Genomic DNA, 24,339 nt, shown 5'->3' with positions numbered 1-24,339 from the left:
TCCAGCTCCGCGGGCTGGCTCTTTCACTCCGGTGGCTGGTGGGGGGGGGGCTTAACAGCGGGTCCCCGGGTTCGCACGGTGAGCCGGGTCTTTGGGTGGCTCCGGGTCTGGATGGTGAGTCAAAGGTGAGTTGCTGAGCAGCGGGGCGGTGAGACGGGTTGGTGAGTGGCTTTCTGCGGGCTGGCTCTTTCACTCCGGTGGCCGGTCGGGGGGAGCTTAACAGCGGGTCCCCGGGTTCGCACGGTGAGCCGGGTCTTTGGATGGCTCCGGGTCTGGACGGTGAGTCAAAGGTGAGTTGCTGAGCAGCGGGGCGGTGAGACGGGTTGGTGAGTGGCTTTTTGCGGGCTGGCTCTTTCACTCCGGTGGCTGGTCGGGGGGAGCTTAACAGCGGGTCCCCGGGTTCGCACGGTGAGCCGGGTCTTTGGATGGCTCCGGGTCTGGACGGTGAGTCAAAGGTGAGTTTCTGAGCAGCGGGGCGGTGAGACGGGTTGGTGAGTGGCTTTCAGGGCCGTGCTGTCAGTCTGTGTCTGGGACGAGGCGACGGCGGGCATAAAAAGCGATTCTCCCAGAGATGCTCTAGATGCATTCCTAAATAACTGCTCTTTTTACTTCTTCAATGACATTTTCTGTGTGTATAAAATCCACCCTCAATCAGAGTTTCCTCTGATCAAGCTGCAGCATTTAGAAGCTTCTTTGGCAGGCAGACAGCAACTGCTAGTCTATTTTCTTAATGACCATTGTTTACTTGACTCAATCATGTAGGTATCATCGTACGAAACAAGAAGTCTCCCCGTCGGGGAATCGAACCGCAGTCTTCTGCGTGACAGGCAGAGATACTGTCCACTATACTAACGAGGACAGCTTTGTGCCAAAAGAACTTCCTGATTGCAGGAACTTAATAACTGTGTACCAATGTCATTGGAAAGTCAGTGTCCATCTCTTTTTAATCTTTTATATCTGTCCTCGATTCTCGGCTCTCCGCGGTCTCAGCGCGACGGGAATGCAGGTGAAGCCCCGCGAGTCTCGGCTCGGTTTGCCGCGAGGCTCTGGTCCAGCTGGTCCGGGGTTCCCCGCACCTCCGGGGACCCCCTCTCGGAACCTCTGCTGCTGGGGTCTGGTGGTGGAGCTAGTGTACGTTGATGGAGAATGACTGGCTTTTGGTCAGTTGTGGAACTGCAACAAAATTAATTTCTGCATGAGACCCAATGCGAGAAAGAGATGGTCGGCCTTCCTGTCCAGTGCACCAAGAAGAGGACTGGAGTGGTTTTCCAAGTCCAAATAATGTTATTGCAAAGTCCAGACCAAACAATACGGATGGCTCCGGGTCTGGACGGTGAGTCAAAGGTGAGTTTCTGAGCAGCGGGGCGGTGAGACGGGTTGGTGAGTGGCTTTCAGGGCCGTGCTGTCAGTCTGTGTCTGGGACGAGGCGACGGCGGGCATAAAAAGCGATTCTCCCAGAGAGTCTTCTTCAATGACATTTTCTGTGTGTATAAAATCCACCCTCAATCAGAGTTTCCTCTGATCAAGCTGCATCATTTAGAAGCTTCTTTGGCAGGCAGACAGCAACTGCTAGTCTATTTTCTTAATGACCATTGTTTACTTGACTCAATCATGTAGGTATCATCGTACGAAACAAGAAGTCTCCCCGTCGGGGAATCGAACCCCGGTCTTCTGCGTGACAGGCAAAAATACTGTCCACTATACTAACGAGGACAGCTTTGTGCCAAAAGAACTTCCTGATTGCAGGAACTTAATAACTGTGTACCAATGTCATTGGAAAGTCAGTGTCCATCTCTTTTTAATCTTTTATATCGGTCCGCGATTCTCGGCTCTCCGCGGTCTCAGCGCGACGGGAATGCAGGTGAAGCCCCGCGAGTCTCGGCTCGGTTTGCCGCGAGGCTCTGGTCCAGCTGGTCTACCTCCGGGGACCCCCTCTCGGAACCTCTGCTGCTGGGGTCTGGTGGTGGAGCTAGTGTATGTTAATGGAGAATGACTGGCTTTTGGTCAGTTGTGGAACTGCAACAAAATTAATTTCTGCATGAGACCCAATGCGTGATTCAGTTAACTGTACAGGTAGATGGAATTTCCTGCTAGGCATTGCTGCCTGTCGCACCTCGTCCGGTGCCCATGGGTCAGCTGCAGGGTCATCAGCCAGGAACCACCTTTCATCAACGTTTCGCCCCTTTAATCCTGGAACGTCTCCTGGCGGCGGGGCAGTGACAGGGACGTCTCCCTGCCACCCCCTGCAGCTGATAGGTGTTCCCCCCTGCGGCTGTTGTTGGTGTTAGTGGACCTTTCCCCAGCTCTTGTCCTTCCTCCTCAGCCAGAGCCAAAAGCTTCCTTTTTCAGCCTCCTCCGCCAGCTCTTTCATCGCCTTCTTTAGTGTCCCCCCGGTCACTCCTGCATGCCTCAAGAGGCGTGTGGTTGACAGCCCCACAAAGCCTCGGCATCCGATCTCCACTGGGTAGATGGTGGTCTTCCAGCCTGCCTCCCGGCACTCAGCAGCTAGCTCTGAGTACTTGGCCTTCTTGCGTTCGAATGCAGCCTCAATGCCCTCCTCCAGTGGTACCGTCAGCTCGATGAGGTGCACCGATCTTGCCTTGGTGGACCACACAACAATGTCAGGACGGAGAAATGTGGTGGTTATCTCAGTGGGGAACCAAAGCTGCCTGTCAAGATCGACCTTCATGTCCCAATCTTGGTCGGGGGAAAAGGGTCTTGTTGTTTTCCTTGGCATGGCGTATCTTCGTCCCCCACCTTCCGTGACAAAGTTTATGTGGTTCTCTGCTGGTGGTGCCTCTTTGTTGCCCTGTCGGCGCCCCTCCAGCACCTCAGCTAGCTTTCTCAGGACCTGGTCGTGGCGCCATCTGTAGCGCCCCTGAGAGAGCGCGATCTTACAGCCTGAGAGTATGTGCTGGAGGCTTGCGTTGGGAGCATTACAGAGTGAGCAGCATTCTTCATTCCCGAACCACTGGTGAAGGTTACGGGGACAGGGAAGCGTGTCGTAGGTTGAGCGAATCAGGAAGCTGAGCCTTGCCTGTGGAATCTTCCAGAAATCTGACCAACTGATGTTCCGGTTGGTGATTCCCTCCCAGGTTGTCCAGCTTCCTTGTCGGCCTTGCGACACGGCCTTGATCTTGTAGCGCTCTTCCTCCATCCTCGTCACCTCTGCCACCACCATCTCCTTCCTCTCCTTGCGGTTGGCCTTGGACCAGAAGCATGGCACCTCTCCCCATCCTAGCCCTGCTCTTCCTGCCTGAACTCTGCCCACGATCTCTTGGTGTTGCAGCCTACCAACCGCTTGGTCGACCTCAGCCTGGGCATTCCACTTTCGGCCAGTAGGAACCTTGGCGTTTGCGTTCCTCACCAGCTGGTCAGTGGACTCTCTTAGCTCGAGAACCAACCTGGTCTTTTCTTGCATGTAGCCCAGTCTGATGGACTGCAGTGGCAGCTGCAGGGTGTTCTTCCCAAAGAGACCCGTTTCGGAGAGGCACCGTGGCAGCCCCAACCACTTCCGGATGAATGAGTTGGCTTTTCCATCCATCTTGCTTGCGGTGGATGAGGGGATCTCACTCATTTTCAGCGGCCACATCACCCTTTTGTAGAGCATGAATTGGTAGCACCAGATCTTATACTTCCCTGGGAGTTGGCTTTGGTCGATCCTTGCCAGGCCGTCTGTGAGCTGTTTCATGACGGTTCTCCCCATCTGTTTGTCAGACAGTTCTGCAGTATACTGCCTCCCCAGACTTTTGATGGGTTGTTCGGACAGGAGAGGGATCTTCTCTCCCCCAACGACAAAGATGGTGGTGTCGTTCCTGACTCCCCTTCTGAGTGACAGGCTACGTGATTTGGAGGGCTTGATCTTCATTCTGGCCCAAGACATCAACTCATCCATCCTTTTCAGCAATCTGGATGTACATGGTGCTGTTTGGAGGAGGCTGGTGATATCGTCCATGTAGCTCCTCAGTGGTGGTAGCCTCTGACCAGATGGTAGCTTGATTCCTCCAACTGTCTGTCTTGCTCCGATGAGGATTATCTCGAAGGCTGCTATGAACAGGATTGTGGAAATGGCACACCCCATGGCAATGCCAACTTCTAGCTGCTGCCACCCAGTGATGAAATCTTGGAGGGCAAAGCACATCTGTAGGTCATTGAAATAGGATGTGACCAAGTTCTTGATGCAGGGGGGCATGTGGAAGAACTCCATGGCATAGTTGATCAGCTGGTGTGGGACTGATCCATACGCATTGGCGAGGTCAAGCCAGATGACGTGCAGGTCTGACTTCTCCCGCTTGGCTCTCTGAATTTGGTCCCAGATCATTGTAGAGTGCTCTACACACCCTGGGAAACCTGGGACTCCTGCTTTCTGGCAGTTGGTATCAATGTAGCCATTCTCTAGCAGGTAGGTGGTCATCCTTCTGGCCATTACTGAGAAGAAGATCTTTCCTTCTACGTTCAGCAGGGCGATGTTTCTGAATTGGCTGATTTCTTTGGAGTTCGCTTCCTTGGGGATGAAGACCACTACAGCTCTTTGCCACTCTGATGGAATGAGTTGTTTCTTCTAGACAGTTCTCATAAGGTACCAGAGCAACTCTAGTACCTTGGGGCAGTTCTTATAGAGCTTGTAGGGGACTCCGTTGGGGCCTGGCGCTGATGAGGACCTTGCCTTCTTCACAACTTGCCTGACTTCGCTGAGCTTGGGGGGCATGATGTTGAACTCAGCTGTCGGCGGTACAGGCCGAGGCACGTGTCCTGGTGTGCCTAAGGGGATGTTCCTTAGTGGGTCACTGTACTGTCTTTTGACATGCTGTTCCATTTGCTCCCTGGTGGTTTCGAGCTTCCCACTCTTCTTCTCCTCCAGCAGTTGTCTGGCGTGCTTGAAGGGATCCTTAAAGAAGCTGGCTCGCTCTTTTTGCTTCCGGTTGCTGCGCTTACGGATGCGTTCAGCTCTCTGAAGCCTGGTTAGTCTTTGCCTGACTTCCTCCCAGAGGACTTTAAGAACTTCTCTCTCTGGTTGCGTTGCCTTCCTCCAGTTCTTGTGGAGCTGTCGGCGCCTTTGCACAAGCTTGGTGATCTCCTTTTCCCTCCGTCCCTTCTCTCTTGGGCCGGTCCTTTGTTTGGGGATAACTTCACCAAACCTGTCCTTGCAGGTCCGGTATATGATGTCCCCAAATAGGTTAAGCTTGGCTTCAGCACCTCCGTGCAACGATCCCTCCAGTGTCTTGATCAGGTCTGTGTCCAGTGTGTGCCATGCCTCTGCTTCATTTGATTTTGGCCATTTGATCTTGTTCCTTCTAGCTGGCTTCCTGGTCTCTGCTTGTGGCTCTGTTCTGTGTGGGTTGGTGGGGACTGGGTCTTGGTGCTCGTGTCGGGGCTCAGTCTCCTCCAGAGGACCTTCTTCCTCTGCGCCATCCATGCCTTTAGCAACGTTGGGTCCGTCAGCTCTGTGGTTTTCGACCTGGCTTTTGGTCCCTCTTGTCTCACCTGCTGGAGCAGTGCAAGGTTGCTGTTGGCCCTTCTGACCGCACTTTGCTCTCCCCTGGTGGATTCGTAAACCCTTATACGTGGTCACTTTTTCCCATCCGCATGCACACTTTCGGAGGATCTTTTCCTGGTTTGCTGGAGTTCTGGTTCTCTCATTGTCCATTTCCATTGCCGTCGTTACCGTGTAGTCCTTCCTGGTAGGCCCATCTTTCATCCCGCCTCTTGGAGGGCCTGCGGGTTGTTTTTTCCTTAGATTCTTTGCAGTTAGGGTTGGGTGTCTCCCTTCTGAGAGACTAGTGGGTTGGGTAACTAGCCGCCCACTCCCGGTGCTGTCTTTCCCTGCTGTCATCCAGTCTTTCCTGGCTGTCCTCCAGTCTTCCCTGGACTCCAACTGCCCTGTTCACAGTAGTCACTGGGATACCAGAACTTCAGTTAACTGTACGGGTAGATGGAATTTCCTGCTAGGCATTGCTGCCTGTCGCACCTCCTCCGGTGCCCATGGGTCAGCTGCAGGGTCATCAGCCAGGAAAGAGAAAGAGAAAGAGATGGTCGGCCTTCCTGTCCTGTGCACCAAGAAGAGGACTGGAGTGGTTTTCCAAGTCCAAATAATGTTATTGCAAAGTCATACATGTTTCCGCCCAGTTTCAAACAGGGGACCTTTCGCGTGTGAGGCGAACGTGATAACCACTACACTACAGAAACAGACATGCCTTGAAAATGGCGGCCATAAAAATAAAATCCTGTAAAAAACTCTGCTACAATTCTTGACAGTAAGATGGATACTGCAGGTTTTCTCCTGGGTGCTCTCAAAGACTCATGCTGATGTTAACCATTACACCATGGAACCCACTTCTGCTGTTATTGTGGTCTGACATTGTTGTGGTGGCACCTGACAGAGTGCTGTCCATGAGTGCTGTCCATGGTACTGAGAGCGTCTGGGTGTTTAGGGTACCAGGGCCCTGGTCCTCCAGCTCCGCAGGCTGGCTCTTTCACTCCGGTGGCTGGTGGGGGGGGGGGCTTAACAGCGGGTCCCCGGGTTCGCACGGTGAGCCGGGTCTTTGGGTGGCTCCGGGTCTGGATGGTGAGTCAAAGGTGAGTTGCTGAGCAGCGGGGCGGTGAGACGGGTTGGTGAGTGGCTTTCTGCGGGCTGGCTCTTTCACTCCGGTGGCCGGTCGGGGGGAGCTTAACAGCGGGACCCTGGGTTCGCACGGTGAGCCGGGTCTCTTGGTGGCTCCGGGTCTGGAGGGTGAGTCAAAGGTGAGTTGCTGAGCAGCGGGGCGGTGAGCCGGGTTGGTGAGTGGCTTTCTGCGGGCTGGCTCTTTCACTCCGGTGGCTGGTCGTGGGGGAGCTTAACAGCGGGTCCCCGGGTTCGCACGGTGAGCCGGGTCTCTGGGTGGCTCCGGGTCTGGACGGTGAGTCAAAGGTGAGTTTCTGAGCAGCGGGGCGGTGAGACGGGTTGGTGAGTGGCTTTCAGGGCCGTGCTGTCAGTCTGTGTCTGGGACGAGGCGACGGCGGGCATAAAAAGCGATTCTCCCAGAGATGCTCTAGATGCTGTCCTAAATAACTGCTCTTTTTACTTCTTCAATGACATTTTCTGTGTGTATAAAATCCACCCTCAATCAGAGTTTCCTCTGATCAAGCTGCAGCATTTAGAAGCTTCTTTGGCAGGCAGACAGCAACTGCTAGTCTATTTTCTTAATGACCATTGTTTACTTGACTCAATCATGTAGGTATCATCGTACGAAACAAGAAGTCTCCCCGTCGGGGAATCGAACCCCGGTCTTCTGCGTGACAGGCAGAGATACTGTCCACTATACTAACGAGGACAGCTTTGTGCCAAAATAACTTCCTGATTGCAGGAACTTAATAACTGTGTACCAATGTCATTGGAAAGTCAGTGTCCATCTCTTTTTAATCTTTTATATCGGTCCTCGATTCTCGGCTCTCCGCGGTCTCAGCGCGACGGGAATGCAGGTGAAGCCCCGCGAGTCTCGGCTCGGTTTGCCGCGAGGCTCTGGTCCAGCTGGTCCGGGGTTCCCCGCACCTCCGGGGACCCCCTCTCGGAACCTCTGCTGCTGGGGTCTGGTGGTGGAGCTAGTGTACGTTAATGGAGAATGACTGGCTTTTGGTCAGTTGTGGAACTGCAACAAAATTAATTTCTGCATGAGACCCAATGCGAGAAAGAGATGGTCGGCCTTCCTGTCCTGTGCACCAAGAAGAGGACTGGAGTGGTTTTCCAAGTCCAAATAATGTTATTGCAAAGTCATACATGTTTCCGCCCAGTTTCGAACGGGGGACCTTTCGCGTGTGAGGCGAACGTGATAACCACTACACTACGGAAACAGACATGCTTTGAAAATGGCGGGCATAAAAATAAAATCCTGTAAAAAAACTCTGCTACAATTCTTGACAGTAAGATGGATACTGCAGGTTTTCTCCTGGCTGCTCTCAAAGACTCATGCTGATGTTAACCATTACACCATGGAACCTACTTCTGCTATTATTGTGGTCTGACATTGTGGTGGTGGCACCTGACAGAGTGCTGTCCATGAGTGCTGTCCATGGTACCGAGAACGTCTGGGTGTTTAGGGTACCAGGGCCCTGGTCCTCCAGCTCCGCGGGCTGGCTCTTTCACTCCGGTGGCTGGTGGGGGGGGGGCTTAACAGCGGGTCCCCGGGTTCGCACGGTGAGCCGGGTCTTTGGGTGGCTCCGGGTCTGGATGGTGAGTCAAAGGTGAGTTGCTGAGCAGCGGGGCGGTCAGACGGGTTGGTGAGTGGCTTTCTGCGGGCTGGCTCTTTCACTCCGGTTGCCGGTCGGGGGGAGCTTGACAGCGGGACCCCGGGTTCGCACGGTGAGCCGGGTCTCTGGGTGGCTCCGGGTCTGGAGGGTGAGTCAAAGGTGAGTTTCTGAGCAGCGGGGCGGTGAGACGGGTTGGTGAGTGGCTTTCAGGGCCGTGCTGTCAGTCTGTGTCTGGGACGAGGCGACGGCGGGCATAAAAAGCGATTCTCCCAGAGATGCTCTAGATGCTGTCCTAAATAACTGCTCTTTTTACTTCTTCAATGACATTTTCTGTGTGTATAAAATCCACCCTCAATCAGAGTTTCCTCTGATCAAGCTGCAGCATTTAGAAGCTTCTTTGGCAGGCAGACAGCAACTGCTAGTCTATTTTCTTAATGACCATTGCTTATGTAACGGGTACCGTAGTAACGGCACCTTGGTTCACAGATACGTTCCTGAGAGACAGGAGAGAGATGAGGACACGGCTGTTCAGTTTCAGGCACTTGCAGTAATTTTATTAAAGTTTCACTTTTAAACACACTCTTGTATTAAGTTCTTTTTTTTATGTTCAACATATTCAGTATTCAATGTCCTTTGAGCATTCTCAATGAATTTCAGTGTCCATGTCATCACAAAATCATAATATTCTTCAGTACAAGGTCCATAGCAAAATAACATCTCTTCTCCAAAGTACATGTTCACTTACTCTTCAGCATAGTGTTTTAACCTATTTATGAAAAATGAATTACATAGACAATGGTATATTCACCAGCTTAATGTTAAAGTTACTTTTAAACTTCTCATGAAAGTATTTTACTTCGTTTCACATCACAACAGTACTGCATTTTACCCTCATAAACCTTAAGGGCTTAATGTAAACAAAACTCGTTTTAAACAGTCACCTTTTTTCCTTCATGAACATTCATAGCAAAAACACAATGGTTGGGACCTTACAGGCGGCAAAATAAATGATACACATCGAGATTGTAAGTTTCTAAAACATTACTGAGGCGTACGTTCACGTGGGGAAGGCGCGTGCATTAAACTGAATTGGTTTCCACTACCATGCATGTCGTGCGTGATCACTGCACTGTCAAACGGCTAGACTTTGCCTTCGTTGCAAACTTACTTAAAACAAAATCACAAGAAGTCTCTTTCGAAAATTACTTCACAAAAACAGTTCACAACCATCCCAACTACATTTCAGCAGGGCTAATCCCAACTTTCAAAGCATATTTGCACATTTACGAACCTGAGAGACAGGAGAGAGATGAGGACACGGCTGTTCAGTTTCAGGCACTTGCAGTAATGAAGGGAAAACGCAACGCAAGTCACTAAAAACGAAAACCGCCCTCGCCCCCTGCTGGCTTGGAGCAACATTACAAGATACACATTTCAATATGGAAATAAACCACTGCATAAAGAAATGCAAACTCTTTGGGGTACCTTTTTTTAAAATGAATTACAATAAATTTGTATTCAAAATAAAAGACAATTTCTCTTTTTCATAAACACAAAATGTGACACTTTTGTGGTCGTCACACACTCCCCGACAAAAAGAAATGGGTCCCACCATTTTCTACTCAACTTCTTAAATAAAATTCTCATTCTTTCCTAACAGGTGACAGGAAATGGTAAGATGTATGGGTGTGATGGGAAGGGGTAAGGCATGTATGTAAAGGGGGAATAAGGTGTGGAATAGGGGTTGAAGGGGTATGTTTGTGTTGTGTAGGGAATGAGTGGATGCATGGGTTGTATAGTGTGAGGTGTGGTGTAAGCAGGTGAGTGTAAGTCAGCGTTTGCCATGTTGACTCTAGCTTGTGTTGCCAGTGTGGGCTGACCAAGTCTCTCATATGTTAAGATCTGTCTCGGTTGTCTGTCCCTACTTGACCTTCTGACCTCTGTCGGTAGGTCTGGCATTGCATTGACCAGAGGCTGCTCTTCCTGGACGGGCTCTGGAGCCTCAGCATATCCATCTTGCTCCTCTGGTCTCGCATCATCAGACTGGACTTCATCCTGTTCAGGTTCCATGATCTCTGCTTCTCTTACAGGTACTGGTTCTGCTTCAGGTAAGCAATCAACGTCAACTCTCACCACTTCACGTACAGGTACTGGAATCGGGCGACTCACTGTGATGGCTGATCGTTGAGGTGGGGCTACGGTAGGTACCTCCTGTATCCTCTCCGCAGGGATCCTCAGCCAGTAACGGGGACCATCAGAGTCGGAGTTCGAGTCAGAGTCTGAATCTGCTTGCGGTGGGTCCACACACTCTGGTGTCTTACGTCGGGTCGGTCGTTTCCTTTGCTGGGTTGTCTTCTCAGGAGCAGCCTGTCGTGGAGGCTCTTCGACTGGAAGGTCATTCACAAGTAAGAGCAAATTGCGATGGAGCGTTCTGGTCTTTTTCTGGTCCCCAGACTCGGGATACACTACGTACACTGGGTTATCAGCAAACTGTTCTTTCACAACGTAGATGGCCTTCTCCCAGTAGGATCGTAGCTTTCCTGGTCCACCTCGCTCACTGAGGTTCCGGACTAAGACTCGATCGCCAGGCTGTAGCACCACTCCTCTTGCCCTCTTGTCATAGAGCACTTTGCCTTTGGTGCTGGCCTGCTTGCTGTTCTCACTGGCAATTCGATAGGCTTCAGACATCTGCTTCGCCCACTTCTTTGCGTATCCTTTCGGCGAGTCAGGCTCTGTGTCTTCAAGCAATCCAAAGAGCAGGTCAATGGGAAGACGAGGATGACGCCCATAAAGGAGGAAGAAGGGCGAAAAGCCTGTCGACTCATGGCGAGTACAATTGTATGCATGCACAACTCTCGGGATCTGATCTTTCCAACGTTCTTTCTCTTTGTCAGTCAACGTTCTCAACATCTGCAGGATCGTCCGATTGAACCGCTCCGCCGGGTTTCCCTGGGGATGGTAGGGCGTTGTTCTGGAGTGACGGATGCCTGACAGCTGCTGGAGAGTACGGAACAGCTCGTTCTCAAATTCACGGCCTTGGTCGTGGTGCAACTTGGAGGGATATCCAAAGCGGGGGATGAAGTCATTAAAGATGCGCTCGGCCGCTGTCTTTCCACTCTTATTCTTCGTTGGGTAGGCCTGAGCGAACCTTGTAAAATGATCAACGACCACTAGGATATACTCGTAGCCACCACGGCTGGTCTCCAGATGCAAGTAGTCGATGCACACTAACTCTAGTGGTGAGCTTGATGTGATACTACCCATCGGGGCGCGAACGTGAGTTCGCTTCTTTGACTTTATGCATGGACATTTCTTAGTGATATGGTCTTCGATCTCTTTTGCCATGAATGGCCAATAGAATCTCTCCCTGGCCAGGTCCAGGACTTTTTCTGTGCCCACGTGAGCCATGTCATTGTGGAGTTTCTTCAACACAAGGTCTTTGTACTTGGGGGGGAGCACAAACTGCTTTCTGCCGTTGGCGCGCCTGTACAGGATACCATTTTCCAAAGCAAGCTTTCCCCATTCATGGAAGAGTCTTTTAGTAGCTCCACTCGCAGCTTTCCGTACGTCATCAGTTAAGGGTGTACCTGCCTCTTTCAACTTAATCATTTCACTGATGGCTTCGTCTGCACGTTGCGCTTCCGCAAGCTCATCATGACTGATAGTTTTCAAGTCATCAAAAGAAGGAGACGGGTCGGCTTGGGAGTTGATGTTCAGAGCTGCAACCCAGGCTACATCTTTCTGCTTGGCTAATTTACTCCCATCCCAGACAGCACGAACCACGTCTTCAGAACACTCTTTAGTGCAGGACTCACTGTACGCTTCGATGTCTAACGGGAGACGCGACAGCGTGTCAGCGTCTATGTTGGCCTTTCCAGGTCTGTACTTAATGTCGAATCTGAAATCTGAGAGCTCCCCAACCCACCGATGGCCTACAGCGTTCAGCTTTGCTGTGGTCATTACATAGGTAAGGGGATTGTTGTCTGTGTATATCGTGAAGTGAGGTGCATAGAACAGGTAATCTCTGAACTTTTCGCATACAGCCCACTTCAGGGCAAGGAACTCCAGTTTTCCACTGTGCAATGGTAGTTTCGCTCAGCTGCAGTTAAGGTCCTAGAGCCGTACCCGATGACCCTCAACTTGCCATCCTGGTGCTGGTAAAGGATTGCGCCCAGTCCCTGGTCAGAAGCATCCGTGTGCAATACGAACGGTTCGTTGAAGTTGGGGTATGCCAACACAGGGGGGCTAACAAGGAGAGACACAAGTCGGTCAAGGGCTAGTGTTCGGCAGCCCACTCCACTGGTGTTCTGGACGGTAGTTGTGGACCTTTGCTTTTTCCACGCTCTACAGCTGCTTGTCCGGGCTTGACTTGTAGTAGCTCATAGATGGGTTTCGCTATCCTTGAAAAGTCCTGGATGTAGGAGCGGTAATAGCCCAGGAAACCGGTGAGCTTTCTCACATCTCCAACTGTCTGTGGCGTCCTGCTGGCTAAAGATCGCACTGCATCCAAGTCTTTGGGATCGATCCTCACTCCTTGAGCTGACACAAGGCGTCCCACGTATCTCACTTCTCGGCGAAACAGCTCACATTTTTCAGGTCTTAGCTTCACCCCGTGTCTCTGAAGTGCTCGGAGTACTTTGCGGACCCCCTCCACGTGCCCATCGAAGGTTTTCGCATAGCAGAGCACATCGTCAAGGTACGGGAGACAGCAGTCATCTCTCAAGGGACCAAGCATCTCTTCCATATTCCGCTGGAAGGCTGCGGGGGCGTTTGAGAGGCCAAATGGGATACGGACCCATTCGTACAGTCCCCAGGGAGTAATGAAGGCGGTGAGGTGTTGAGAGTCTTTGGCAACGAAACCTTGATGGTAGGCTTTTCCTTGGTCAAGGATGCTAAACCAGGAGTAGCCACCAAGGGTGTCAGTCAGATCCTGTATCCTAGGTAAAGGATGTCGATCAGGGATGGTTTTCTGATTCAAGAGACGATAATCTATGCAGAGGCGGAGCGTACCATCTTTTTTCCGGACGCAGACCACTGGCGCCGAATAAGAGGACTTTGACTTCACTATCCAGCCTTTCATCAACAAGTCTTGCACATACTCCTTCACCTCTTTAAACAGTGGCTTGGGGACAGAGGAGTACGCTCTCTGCACTGGAATGTCGTCCTTGAGGTTGATCGACATCTGCAAACTGGGAATACAGCCGATATCGTGACTGTCTCGAGCGAAAGCAGCTGATTCTTCCCACAGCATTTTCTTTACTTTGTCTTGTTCTTCTTCACCCAGGTGGCTGAGGTCCACCGGAGGCTGCCACAAGCCTAGAGCAGTCTGAGCAGCTGGTGTTGTTGCGGCATTGGCAGCTACTTTGGGCCTGGATAGTTCCTGTGGGTTGGTCTCAATCACCCTAGCAACAGCCTGGACACTTGCTAGAACAGTCTTTCTCGGTATGATCACAGGGTGCTTGGTGCAATTTCTTACTGGTATTGTTACATAAGGTCGCTTCGCTGACTGCATTTCGAGCAGGCCCTCCCCAATCTCAAGTTCTGTAAGCTGGGCGTTGTTTTCCTCAGGTTCAAACAAGAGAAGGGGGTCTGACTGATCGACAGCTGGCGGGACCTGACACTTAACCCAAGCAACTTGTCCAGCTGGAACTGCAGTATCGTAGTTGCCAGTTCTTAACAGTTTTGGACACGTGGCGGGTTTGCCTGTCTGGATGAAGTTCACCAACAGCCCCACCTGATCCACAGAGGCAGATATGGAGTCAGAGAGGAGTGTGGTGAGGGCTGGAAGGAGCTCTGCTGGTTTATCCTGGACGACTTCCTCGAGCACATTGAATCCAAGAATTGGCCGTTCAAGAATAATGCTACTGATGAGGAAAGGCACCATTATGGATTGGCTAAGAGCCCAATCTCCGGCAAAGCTGACTGCGATGAGGACCCAGCCATCAAAAGGAAGGACTCCTCCATTCACAGCTTGTATTTCCAGCTCTTCATCATCAAAGATCTCACTGAGGGGCCTCACCGGTGCATCCGGTATATACTTCTTCTTCCAAATTCGATCGATCATGCTCACTTGAGCTCCGGTGTCTAACAGTGCATCGACTGTCAGGCCATTCAGGTCACATCGTGCAAGGGCTTTGGCACCTATGAACTTGGCTAGGCGCCTGCTTGTTTGAGTGGGTAGGGAAAGGGGGGATTGGGTGTCACCATCATCGTGTACTTTAGGCCTTTTATTCAGCAGACTCTCTTTAGCATGACTCTCTGCGCTGAATACATTGCACTTCACACTGTGGGACTGAACATGAGACCCGGTCACTGATTGTCCCGTTGCAGCGACCGGTTCCAGTTTTCCTGACGCTTCGGCTTCAAGCAGCCTACTGCTCTGTGGCCGCCCTCACCACAGTTAAAACAGTGAGTGCAACCTGGGAGGCTCTTTGCGAGGCAATTAGCACAGCCATATGACTTGGGCTTCTTTTGTTCTACTTGAGCTTTGCAGTGGTGGCAGGGCTCTGAGCTGTGAGTCTGCTGTGGCCGTTGCAGTAGCTCAACCTTAGTCATTAACTCTGCTACTCTTTCAGTTAACTGTTGGAGTGCATTAGCCTTTGGTTGTTTATCGGGAGCATCTTTCTTTGCACCACTGCCTTGTGCAGCTGCAACTTCGACCTCCACTAGCTCAGTGCTTTGCACGCTTACTTGTCTCTGTTTCACGTCTGGTCCCAGACGTCTCTGTCGCTCATTCTCCGTGCTTGTTATCTTCATCATTTGTTTCAGAATTGTCTCATCAGACACACTGCTGTCAGAAAGCAATGTTTTAAGTTCTCTGAGTATGTCATTATGTTTGTGGCTGAGGCCTTGATATATGGTGTGTAAGAATATGTCTTGAACTGTGATCGTATTGTACTTCACTTCTGTGTCAGCATGTTTTGAAGCAAAGAGGATCTTTTGTTTCAGGCCAATGACACGATACAGGAACTGTTGGGGGGTTTCACTATCATTTTGTTTCGTGCACATCAACTCTTGGAAGAGCTCGGTGTTGCTTCGCCCACCTAAGTGGGACTGCAGGAAGCCCTTCAGCTCATCTATGGTCAAATCATCTTTGTGCATTAGCATGTCTTTGAAATGCCCTGGCATGATCACTCTGAGAACTCCCCTCAGTATTTCAGTCTCACTGAACCGGTCTTTTACTCCATCATCAATTTGTCTGCATATGTTATTGTAGCTTAGGTCTGATTTCTGATCCCCGATCTGCCCACCTTGAACCTTGAACTCACGTCGCAGCATTGAGAGCTCTCGAAGGGGCACGACTCGGTCATGTTTGTCATGTGTGTTTCGTTCAGGGGTATGTTGTTCAGGTGTGTGTTTGAGGTCAGGTGGTAGTGTAGAGAGTAATGGTGTAGGGTGTGGTGTAGGTGTGTGAGTGGGTGGTGATGTGGGGTTGTTAATGTATTGTAGGAAACTAGCAAACATTTTCTGTAACTCGACTGTGTCTGTGTTTTGTGTGGTTGGGAGAGGGTGTGTGAGTGGTGGAATGGTAGTTGGTGAGAGGACAGCCGGGCTGACCTCAGCTGTGTGGGTTATATTAGTGTTAGGGACACTGGGCACCATCTCATCAGTAACTGTATTCTCACTTAACTCTGGGGTTGACGTTACACTATTCACATCATCTGCAGTTGTCTTAGACTCAACATTACGTACCTGAATTACATTATTCACAGTATCATTCAACTCCAACAACACAGCCATACCTGAATCCTCAGATTGAATGAGAGTGTCACTGTTCATGAAAGCGAGAACGTACTCAAAGCAGCTTTCTTCTTCGCCAACCTGAAGCGTAGATGCATCGTGCCCCGTCACAGGACCAACACTCTGAGCCAGTTGGAAAAGTTCATCGGCCGTCAGAGTGAGCAGACTCTTCTTGATGTCCCACACCAAGCCTTTTCTCACACCGTCCGCCATGACTGCTTTTCTGTCTTCCTCACTGTTGGTTGCTCCTCCAGGCAGCTCTTTCACCCGTGGCTCCAGGTCTGGTTACAGCTGCGTTGCACCGCCACTGCTTCACAGGCACTCGTTGTGGTGGATGCACAGCCTGTGCATCTGGGATGATGGATTGTTGAGGTAGGTTGTGTCGTCACACGCTGAAGGGTAGACGAGGCGCTGACATCTCAGGTGTAGGGCCCAATCTTCCTCCAGGTGCATGGGCTGAAGCGTCATCAGCTGCCGAAACGCTTCACACGGCTGGTTCTGGTTGTACTTGTCGCCTGCGCATCTGACGCCGATCCCCGTACGGGCCACCAAAAATCTGTAACGGGTACCGTAGTAACGGCACCTTGGTTGACAGATACGTTCCTGAGAGACAGGAGAGAGATGAGGACACGGCTGTTCAGTTTCAGGCACTTGCAGTAATTTTATTAAAGTTTCACTTTTAAACACACTCTTGTATTAAGTTCTTTTTTTTATGTTCAACATATTCAGTATTCAATGTCCTTTGAGCATTCTCAATGAATTTCAGTGTCCATGTCATCACAAAATCATAATATTCTTCAGTACAAGGTCCATAGCAAAATAACATCTCTTCTCCAAAGTACATGTTCACTTACTCTTCAGCATAGTGTTTTAACCTATTTATGAAAAATGAATTACATAGACAATGGTATATTCACCAGCTTAATGTTAAAGTTACTTTTAAACTTCTCATGAAAGTATTTTACTTCGTTTCACATCACAACAGTACTGCATTTTACCCTCATAAACCTTAAGGGCTTAATGTAAACAAAACTCGTTTTAAACAGTCACCTTTTTTCCTTCATGAACATTCATAGCAAAAACACAATGGTTGGGACCTTACAGGCGGCAAAATAAACGATACACATCGAGATTGTAAGTTTCTAAAACATTACTGAGGCGTACGTTCACGTGGGGAAGGCGCGTGCATTAAACTGAATTGGTTTCCACTACCATGCATGTCGTGCGTGATCACTGCACTGTCAAACGGCTAGACTTTGCCTTCGTTGCAAACTTACTTAAAACAAAATCACAAGAAGTCTCTTTCGAAAATTACTTCACAAAAACAGTTCACAACCATCCCAACTACATTTCAGCAGGGCTAATCCCAACTTTCAAAGCATATTTGCACATTTACGAACCTGAGAGACAGGAGAGAGATGAGGACACGGCTGTTCAGTTTCAGGCACTTGCAGTAATGAAGGGAAAACGCAACGCAAGTCACTAAAAACGAAAACCGCCCTCGCCCCCTGCTGGCTTGGAGCAACATTACAAGATACACATTTCAATATGGAAATAAACCACTGCATAAAGAAATGCAAACTCTTTGGGGTACCTTTTTTTGAAATGAATTACAATAAATTTGTATTCAAAATAAAAGACAATTTCTCTTTTTCATAAACACAAAATGTGACACTTTTGTGGTCGTCACATTTACTTGACTCAATCATGTAGGTATCATCGTACGAAACAAGAAGTCTCCCCGTCGGGGAATCGAACCCCGGTCTTCTGCGTGACAGGCAGAGATACTGTCCACTATACTAAGGAGGACAGCTTTGTGCCAAAAGAACTTCCTGATTGCAGGAACTTAATAACTGTGTACCAATGTCATTGGAAAGTCAGTGTCCATCTCTTTTTAATCTTTTATATCGGTCCTCGATTCTCGGCTCTCCGCGGTCTCAGCGCGACGGGAATGCAGGTGAAGCCCCGCGAGTCTCGGCTCGGTTTGCCGCGAGGCTCTGGTCCAGCTGGTCCGGGGTTCCCCGCACCTCCGGGGACCCCTTCTCGGAACCTCTGCTGCTGGGGTCTGGTGGTGGAGCTAGTGTACGTTAATGGAGAATGACTGGCTTTTGGTCAGTTGTGGAACTGCAACAAAATTAATTTCTGCATGAGACCCAATGCGAGAAAGAGATGGTCGGCCTTCCTGTCCTGTGCACCAAGAAGAGGACTGGAGTGGTTTTCCAAGTCCAAATAATGTTATTGCAAAGTCATACATGTTTCCGCCCAGTTTCGAACAGGGGACCTTTCGCGTGTGAGGCGAACGTGATAACCACTACACTACAGAAACAGACATGCTTTGAAAATGGCGGGCATAAAAATAAAATCCTGTAAAAAACTCTGCTACAATTCTTGACAGTAAGATGGATACTGCAGGTTTTCTCCTGGCTGCTCTCAAAGACTCATGCTGATGTTAACCATTACACCATGGAACCCACTTCTGCTGTTATTGTGGTCTGACATTGTGGTGGTGGCACCTGACAGAGTGCTGTCCATGAGTGCTGTCCATGGTACCGAGAGCGTCTGGGTGTTTAGGGTACCAGGGCCCTGGTCCTCCAGCTCCGCGGGCTGGCTCTTTCACTCCGGTGGCTGGTGGTGGGGGGGCTTAACAGCGGGTCCCCGGGTTCGCACGGTGAGCCGGGTCTTTGGGTGGCTCCGGGTCTGGATGGTGAGTCCAAGGTGAGTTGCTGAGCAGCGGGGCGGTCAGACGGGTTGGTGAGTGGCTTTCTGCGGGCTGGCTCTTTCACTCCGGTGGCCGGTCGGGGGGAGCTTAACAGCGGGACCCCGGGTTCGCACGGTGAGCCGGGTCTCTGGGTGGCTCCGGGTCTGGAGGGTGAGTCAAAGGTGAGTTGCTGAGCAGCGGGGCGGTGAGCCGGGTTGGTGAGTGGCTTTCTGCGGGCTGGCTCTTTCACTCCGGTGGCTGGTCGGGGGGGAGCTTAACAGCGGGTCCCCGGGTTCGCACGGTGAGCCGGGTCTTTGGATGGCTCCGGGTCTGGACGGTGAGTCAAAGGTGAGTTTCTGAGCAGCGGGGCGGTGAGACGGGTTGGTGAGTGGCTTTCAGGGCCGTGCTGTCAGTCTGTGTCCGGGACGAGGCGACGGCGGGCATAAAAAGCGATTCTCCCAGAGATGCTCTAGATTCTGTCCTAAATAACTGCTCTTTTTACTTCTTCAATGACATTTTCTGTGTGTATAAAATCCACCCTCAATCAGAGTTTCCTCTGATCAAGCTGCAGCATTTAGAAGCTTCTTTGGCAGGCAGACAGCAACTGCTAGTCTATTTTCTTAATGACCATTGTTTACTTGACTCAATCATGTAGTTATCATCGTACGAAACAAGAAGTCTCCCCGTCGGGGAATCGAACCCCGGTCTTCTGCGTGACAGGCAGAGATACTGTCCACTATACTAACGAGGACAGCTTTGTGCCAAAAGAACTTCCTGATTGCAGGAACTTAATAACTGTGTACCAATGTCATTGGAAAGTCAGTGTCCATCTCTTTTTAATCTTTTATATCGGTCCTCGATTCTCGGCTCTCCGCGGTCTCAGCGCGACGGGAATGCAGGTGAAGCCCCGCGAGTCTCGGCTCGGTTTGCCGCGAGGCTCTGGTCCAGCTGGTCCGGGGTTCCCCGCACCTCCGGGGACCCCCTCTCGGAACCTCTGCTGCTGGGGTCTGGTGGTGGAGCTAGTGTACGTTAATGGAGAATGACTGGCTTTTGGTCAGTTGTGGAACTGCAACAAAATTAATTTCTGCATGAGACCCAATGCGAGAAAGAGATGGTCGGCCTTCCTGTCCTGTGCACCAAGAAGAGGACTGGAGTGGTTTTCCAAGTCCAAATAATGTTATTGCAAAGTCATACATGTTTCCGCCCAGTTTCGAACAGGGGACCTTTCGCGTGTGAGGCGAACGTGATAACCACTACACTACGGAAACAGACATGCTTTGAAAATGGCGGGCATAAAAATAAAATCCTGTAAAAAACTCTGCTACAATTCTTGACAGTAAGATGGATACTGCAGGTTTTCTCCCGGCTGCTCTCAAAGACTCATGCTGATGTTAACCATTACACCATGGAACCCACTTCTGCTGTTATTGTGGTCTGACATTGTGGTGGTGGCACCTGACAGAGTGCTGTCCATGAGTGCTGTCCATGGTACCGAGAGCGTCTGGGTGTTTAGGGTACCAGGGCCCTGGTCCTCCAGCTCCGCGGGCTGGCTCTTTCACTCCGGTGGCCGGTGAGGGGGGGGCTTAACAGCGGGTCCCCGGGTTCGCACGGTGAGCCGGGTCTTTGGGTGGCTCCGGGTCTGGATGGTGAGTCAAAGGTGAGTTGCTGAGCAGCGGGGCGGTCAGACGGGTTGGTGAGTGGCTTTCTTTGGGCTGGCTCTTTCACTCCGGTGGCCGGTCGGGGGGAGCTTAACAGCGGGACCCCGGGTTCGCACGGTGAGCCGGGTCTCTGGGTGGCTCCGGGTCTGGAGGGTGAGTCAAAGGTGAGTTGCTGAGCAGCGGGGCGGTGAGCCGGGTTGGTGAGTGGCTTTCTGCGGGCTGGCTCTTTCACTCCGGTGGCTGGTCGGGGGGGAGCTTAACAGCGGGTCCCCGGGTTCGCACGGTGAGCCGGGTCTTTGGATGGCTCCGGGTCTGGACGGTGAGTCAAAGGTGAGTTTCTGAGCAGCGGGGCGGTGAGACGGGTTGGTGAGTGGCTTTCAGGGCCGTGCTGTCAGTCTGTGTCTGGGACGAGGCGACGGCGGGCATAAAAAGCGATTCTCCCAGAGATGCTCTAGATTCTGTCCTAAATAACTGCTCTTTTTACTTCTTCAATGACATTTTCTGTGTGTATAAAATCCACCCTCAATCAGAGTTTCCTCTGATCAAGCTGCAGCATTTAGAAGCTTCTTTGGCAGGCAGACAGCAACTGCTAGTCTATTTTCTTAATGACCATTGTTTACTTGACTCAATCATGTAGGTATCATCGTACGAAACAAGAAGTCTCCCCGTCGGGGAATCGAACCCCGGTCTTCTGCGTGACAGGCAGAGATACTGTCCACTATACTAACGAGGACAGCTTTGTGCCAAAAGAACTTCCTGATTGCAGGAACTTAATAACTGTGTACCAATGTCATTGGAAAGTCAGTGTCCATCTCTTTTTAATCTTTTATATCGGTCCTCGATTCTCGGCTCTCCGCGGTCTCAGCGCGACGGGAATGCAGGTGAAGCCCCGCGAGTCTCGGCTCGGTTTGCCGCGAGGCTCTGGTCCAGCTGGTCCGGGGTTCCCCGCACCTCCGGGGACCCCTTCTCGGAACCTCTGCTGCTGGGGTCTGGTGGTGGAGCTAGTGTACGTTAATGGGGAATGACTGGCTTTTGGTCAGTTGTGGAACTGCAACAAAATTAATTTCTGCATGAGACCCAATGCGAGAAAGAGATGGTCGGCCTTCCTGTCCTGTGCACCAAGAAGAGGACTGGAGTGGTTTTCCAAGTCCAAATAATGTTATTGCAAAGTCATACATGTTTCCGCCCAGTTTCGAACAGGGGACCTTTCGCGTGTGAGGCGAACGTGATAACCACTACACTACTGAAACAGACATGCTTTGAAAATGGCGGGCATAAAAATAAAATCCTGTAAAAAACTCTGCTACAATTCTTGACAGTAAGATGGATACTGCAGGTTTTCTCCTGGCTGCTCTCAAAGACTCATGCTGATGTTAACCATTACACCATGGAACCCACTTCTGCTGTTATTGTGGTCTGACATTGTGGTGGTGGCACCTGACAGAGTGCTGTCCATGAGTGCTGTCCATGGTACCGAGAGCGTCTGGGTGTTTAGGGTACCAGGGCCCTGGTCCTCCAGCTCCGCGGGCTGGCTCTTTCACTCCGGTGGCCGGTGAGGGGGGGGCTTAACAGCGGGTCCACGGGTTCGCACGGTGAGCCGGGTCTTTGGGTGGCTCCGGGTCTGGATGGTGAGTCAAAGGTGAGTTGCTGAGCAGCGGGGCGGTCAGACGGGTTGGTGAGTGGCTTTCTTTGGGCTGGCTCTTTCACTCCGGTGGCCGGTCGGGGGGAGCTTAACAGCGGGACCCCGGGTTCGCACGGTGAGCCGGGTCTCTGGGTGGCTCCGGGTCTGGAGGGTGAGTCAAAGGTGAGTTGCTGAGCAGCGGGGCGGTGAGCCGGGTTGGTGAGTGGCTTTCTGCGGGCTGGCTCTTTCACTCCGGTGGCTGGTCGGGGGGGAGCTTAACAGCGGGTCCCCGGGTTCGCACGGTGAGCCGGGTCTTTGGATGGCTCCGGGTCTGGACGGTGAGTCAAAGGTGAGTTTCTGAGCAGCGGGGCGGTGAGACGGGTTGGTGAGTGGCTTTCAGGGCCGTGCTGTCAGTCTGTGTCTGGGACGAGGCGACGGCGGGCATAAAAAGCGATTCTCCCAGAGATGCTCTAGATTCTGTCCTAAATAACTGCTCTTTTTACTTCTTCAATGACATTTTCTGTGTGTATAAAATCCACCCTCAATCAGAGTTTCCTCTGATCAAGCTGCAGCATTTAGAAGCTTCTTTGGCAGGCAGACAGCAACTGCTAGTCTATTTTCTTAATGACCATTGTTTACTTGACTCAATCATGTAGGTATCATCGTACGAAACAAGAAGTCTCCCCGTCGGGGAATCGAACCCCGGTCTTCTGCGTGACAGGCAGAGATACTGTCCACTATACTAACGAGGACAGCTTTGTGCCAAAAGAACTTCCTGATTGCAGGAACTTAATAACTGTGTACCAATGTCATTGGAAAGTCAGTGTCCATCTCTTTTTAATCTTTTATATCGGTCCTCGATTCTCGGCTCTCCGCGGTCTCAGCGCGACGGGAATGCAGGTGAAGCCCCGCGAGTCTCGGCTCGGTTTGCCGCGAGGCTCTGGTCCAGCTGGTCCGGGGTTCCCCGCACCTCCGGGGACCCCTTCTCGGAACCTCTGCTGCTGGGGTCTGGTGGTGGAGCTAGTGTACGTTAATGGAGAATGACTGGCTTTTGGTCAGTTGTGGAACTGCAACAAAATTAATTTCTGCATGAGACCCAATGCGAGAAAGAGATGGTCGGCCTTCCTGTCCTGTGCACCAAGAAGAGGACTGGAGTGGTTTTCCAAGTCCAAATAATGTTATTGCAAAGTCATACATGTTTCCGCCCAGTTTCGAACAGGGGACCTTTCGCGTGTGAGGCGAACGTGATAACCACTACACTACGGAAACAGACATGCTTTGAAAATGGCGGGCATAAAAATAAAATCCTGTAAAAAACTCTGCTACAATTCTTGACAGTAAGATGGATACTGCAGGTTTTCTCCTGGCTGCTCTCAAAGACTCATGCTGATGTTAACCATTACACCATGGAACCCACTTCTGCTGTTATTGTGGTCTGACATTGTGGTGGTGGCACCTGACAGAGTGCTGTCCATGAGTGCTGTCCATGGTACCGAGAGCGTCTGGGTGTTTAGGGTACCAGGGCCCTGGTCCTCCAGCACCGCGGGCTGGCTCTTTCACTCCGATGGCTGGTGGGGGGGGGGCTTAACAGCGGGTCCCCGGGTTCGCACGGTGAGCCGGGTCTTTGGGTGGCTCCGGGTCTGGATGGTGAGTCAAAGGTGAGTTGCTGAGCAGCGGGGCGGTCAGACGGGTTGGTGAGTGGCTTTCTTTGGGCTGGCTCTTTCACTCCGGTGGCCGGTCGGGGGGAGCTTAACAGCGGGACCCCGGGTTCGCACGGTGAGCCGGGTCTCTGGGTGGCTCCGGGTCTGGAGGGTGAGTCAAAGGTGAGTTGCTGAGCAGCGGGGCGGTGAGCCGGGTTGGTGAGTGGCTTTCTGCGGGCTGGCTCTTTCACTCCGGTGGCTGGTCGGGGGGGAGCTTAACAGCGGGTCCCCGGGTTCGCACGGTGAGCCGGGTCTTTGGATGGCTCCGGGTCTGGACGGTGAGTCAAAGGTGAGTTTCTGAGCAGCGGGGCGGTGAGACGGGTTGGTGAGTGGCTTTCAGGGCCGTGCTGTCAGTCTGTGTCTGGGACGAGGCGACGGCGGGCATAAAAAGCGATTCTCCCAGAGATGCTCTAGATTCTGTCCTAAATAACTGCTCTTTTTACTTCTTCAATGACATTTTCTGTGTGTATAAAATCCACCCTCAATCAGAGTTTCCTCTGATCAAGCTGCAGCATTTAGAAGCTTCTTTGGCAGGCAGACAGCAACTGCTAGTCTATTTTCTTAATGACCATTGTTTACTTGACTCAATCATGTAGGTATCATCGTACGAAACAAGAAGTCTCCCCGTCGGGGAATCGAACCCCGGTCTTCTGCGTGACAGGCAGAGATACTGTCCACTATACTAACGAGGACAGCTTT

General features: G+C 51.4%; 12 non-coding genes across 12 annotated transcripts; all 12 read right to left on the bottom strand.

Annotated features, from left to right (window-relative positions):
• Nucleotides 1-1,641: 1,641 nt before the first annotated feature.
• Nucleotides 1,642-1,713, bottom strand: trnad-guc (transfer RNA aspartic acid (anticodon GUC)). The gene has a single exon. It is a non-coding gene; the product is annotated as a tRNA-Asp (tRNA).
• Nucleotides 1,714-6,113: 4,400 nt separating this feature from the next.
• trnav-cac (transfer RNA valine (anticodon CAC)) lies at nucleotides 6,114-6,186 on the bottom strand. The gene has a single exon. It is a non-coding gene; the product is annotated as a tRNA-Val (tRNA).
• Nucleotides 6,187-7,238: 1,052 nt separating this feature from the next.
• Nucleotides 7,239-7,310, bottom strand: trnad-guc (transfer RNA aspartic acid (anticodon GUC)). Its single transcript has one exon. It is a non-coding gene; the product is annotated as a tRNA-Asp (tRNA).
• Nucleotides 7,311-7,754: 444 nt separating this feature from the next.
• trnav-cac (transfer RNA valine (anticodon CAC)) lies at nucleotides 7,755-7,827 on the bottom strand. Its single transcript has one exon. It is a non-coding gene; the product is annotated as a tRNA-Val (tRNA).
• A 10,389-nt stretch (nucleotides 7,828-18,216) lies between these two features.
• Nucleotides 18,217-18,289, bottom strand: trnav-cac (transfer RNA valine (anticodon CAC)). The gene has a single exon. It is a non-coding gene; the product is annotated as a tRNA-Val (tRNA).
• Nucleotides 18,290-19,340: 1,051 nt separating this feature from the next.
• trnad-guc (transfer RNA aspartic acid (anticodon GUC)) lies at nucleotides 19,341-19,412 on the bottom strand. The gene has a single exon. It is a non-coding gene; the product is annotated as a tRNA-Asp (tRNA).
• Nucleotides 19,413-19,856: 444 nt separating this feature from the next.
• trnav-cac (transfer RNA valine (anticodon CAC)) lies at nucleotides 19,857-19,929 on the bottom strand. Its single transcript has one exon. It is a non-coding gene; the product is annotated as a tRNA-Val (tRNA).
• Nucleotides 19,930-20,980: 1,051 nt separating this feature from the next.
• trnad-guc (transfer RNA aspartic acid (anticodon GUC)) lies at nucleotides 20,981-21,052 on the bottom strand. Its single transcript has one exon. It is a non-coding gene; the product is annotated as a tRNA-Asp (tRNA).
• A 444-nt stretch (nucleotides 21,053-21,496) lies between these two features.
• On the bottom strand, nucleotides 21,497-21,569 carry trnav-cac (transfer RNA valine (anticodon CAC)). Its single transcript has one exon. It is a non-coding gene; the product is annotated as a tRNA-Val (tRNA).
• Nucleotides 21,570-22,620: 1,051 nt separating this feature from the next.
• On the bottom strand, nucleotides 22,621-22,692 carry trnad-guc (transfer RNA aspartic acid (anticodon GUC)). The gene has a single exon. It is a non-coding gene; the product is annotated as a tRNA-Asp (tRNA).
• A 444-nt stretch (nucleotides 22,693-23,136) lies between these two features.
• trnav-cac (transfer RNA valine (anticodon CAC)) lies at nucleotides 23,137-23,209 on the bottom strand. The gene has a single exon. It is a non-coding gene; the product is annotated as a tRNA-Val (tRNA).
• Nucleotides 23,210-24,260: 1,051 nt separating this feature from the next.
• trnad-guc (transfer RNA aspartic acid (anticodon GUC)) lies at nucleotides 24,261-24,332 on the bottom strand. The gene has a single exon. It is a non-coding gene; the product is annotated as a tRNA-Asp (tRNA).
• Between the last annotated feature and the right edge of the window lie 7 nt (nucleotides 24,333-24,339).

Source organism: Cololabis saira, chromosome 7 (assembly GCF_033807715.1).
Source record: "Cololabis saira isolate AMF1-May2022 chromosome 7, fColSai1.1, whole genome shotgun sequence".
Classification (NCBI taxonomy): domain Eukaryota; kingdom Metazoa; phylum Chordata; class Actinopteri; order Beloniformes; family Belonidae; genus Cololabis; species Cololabis saira.
The sequence above is the reverse complement of the archived record's forward strand: the minus strand, read 5'-3'. Positions and strand labels throughout refer to the sequence as shown.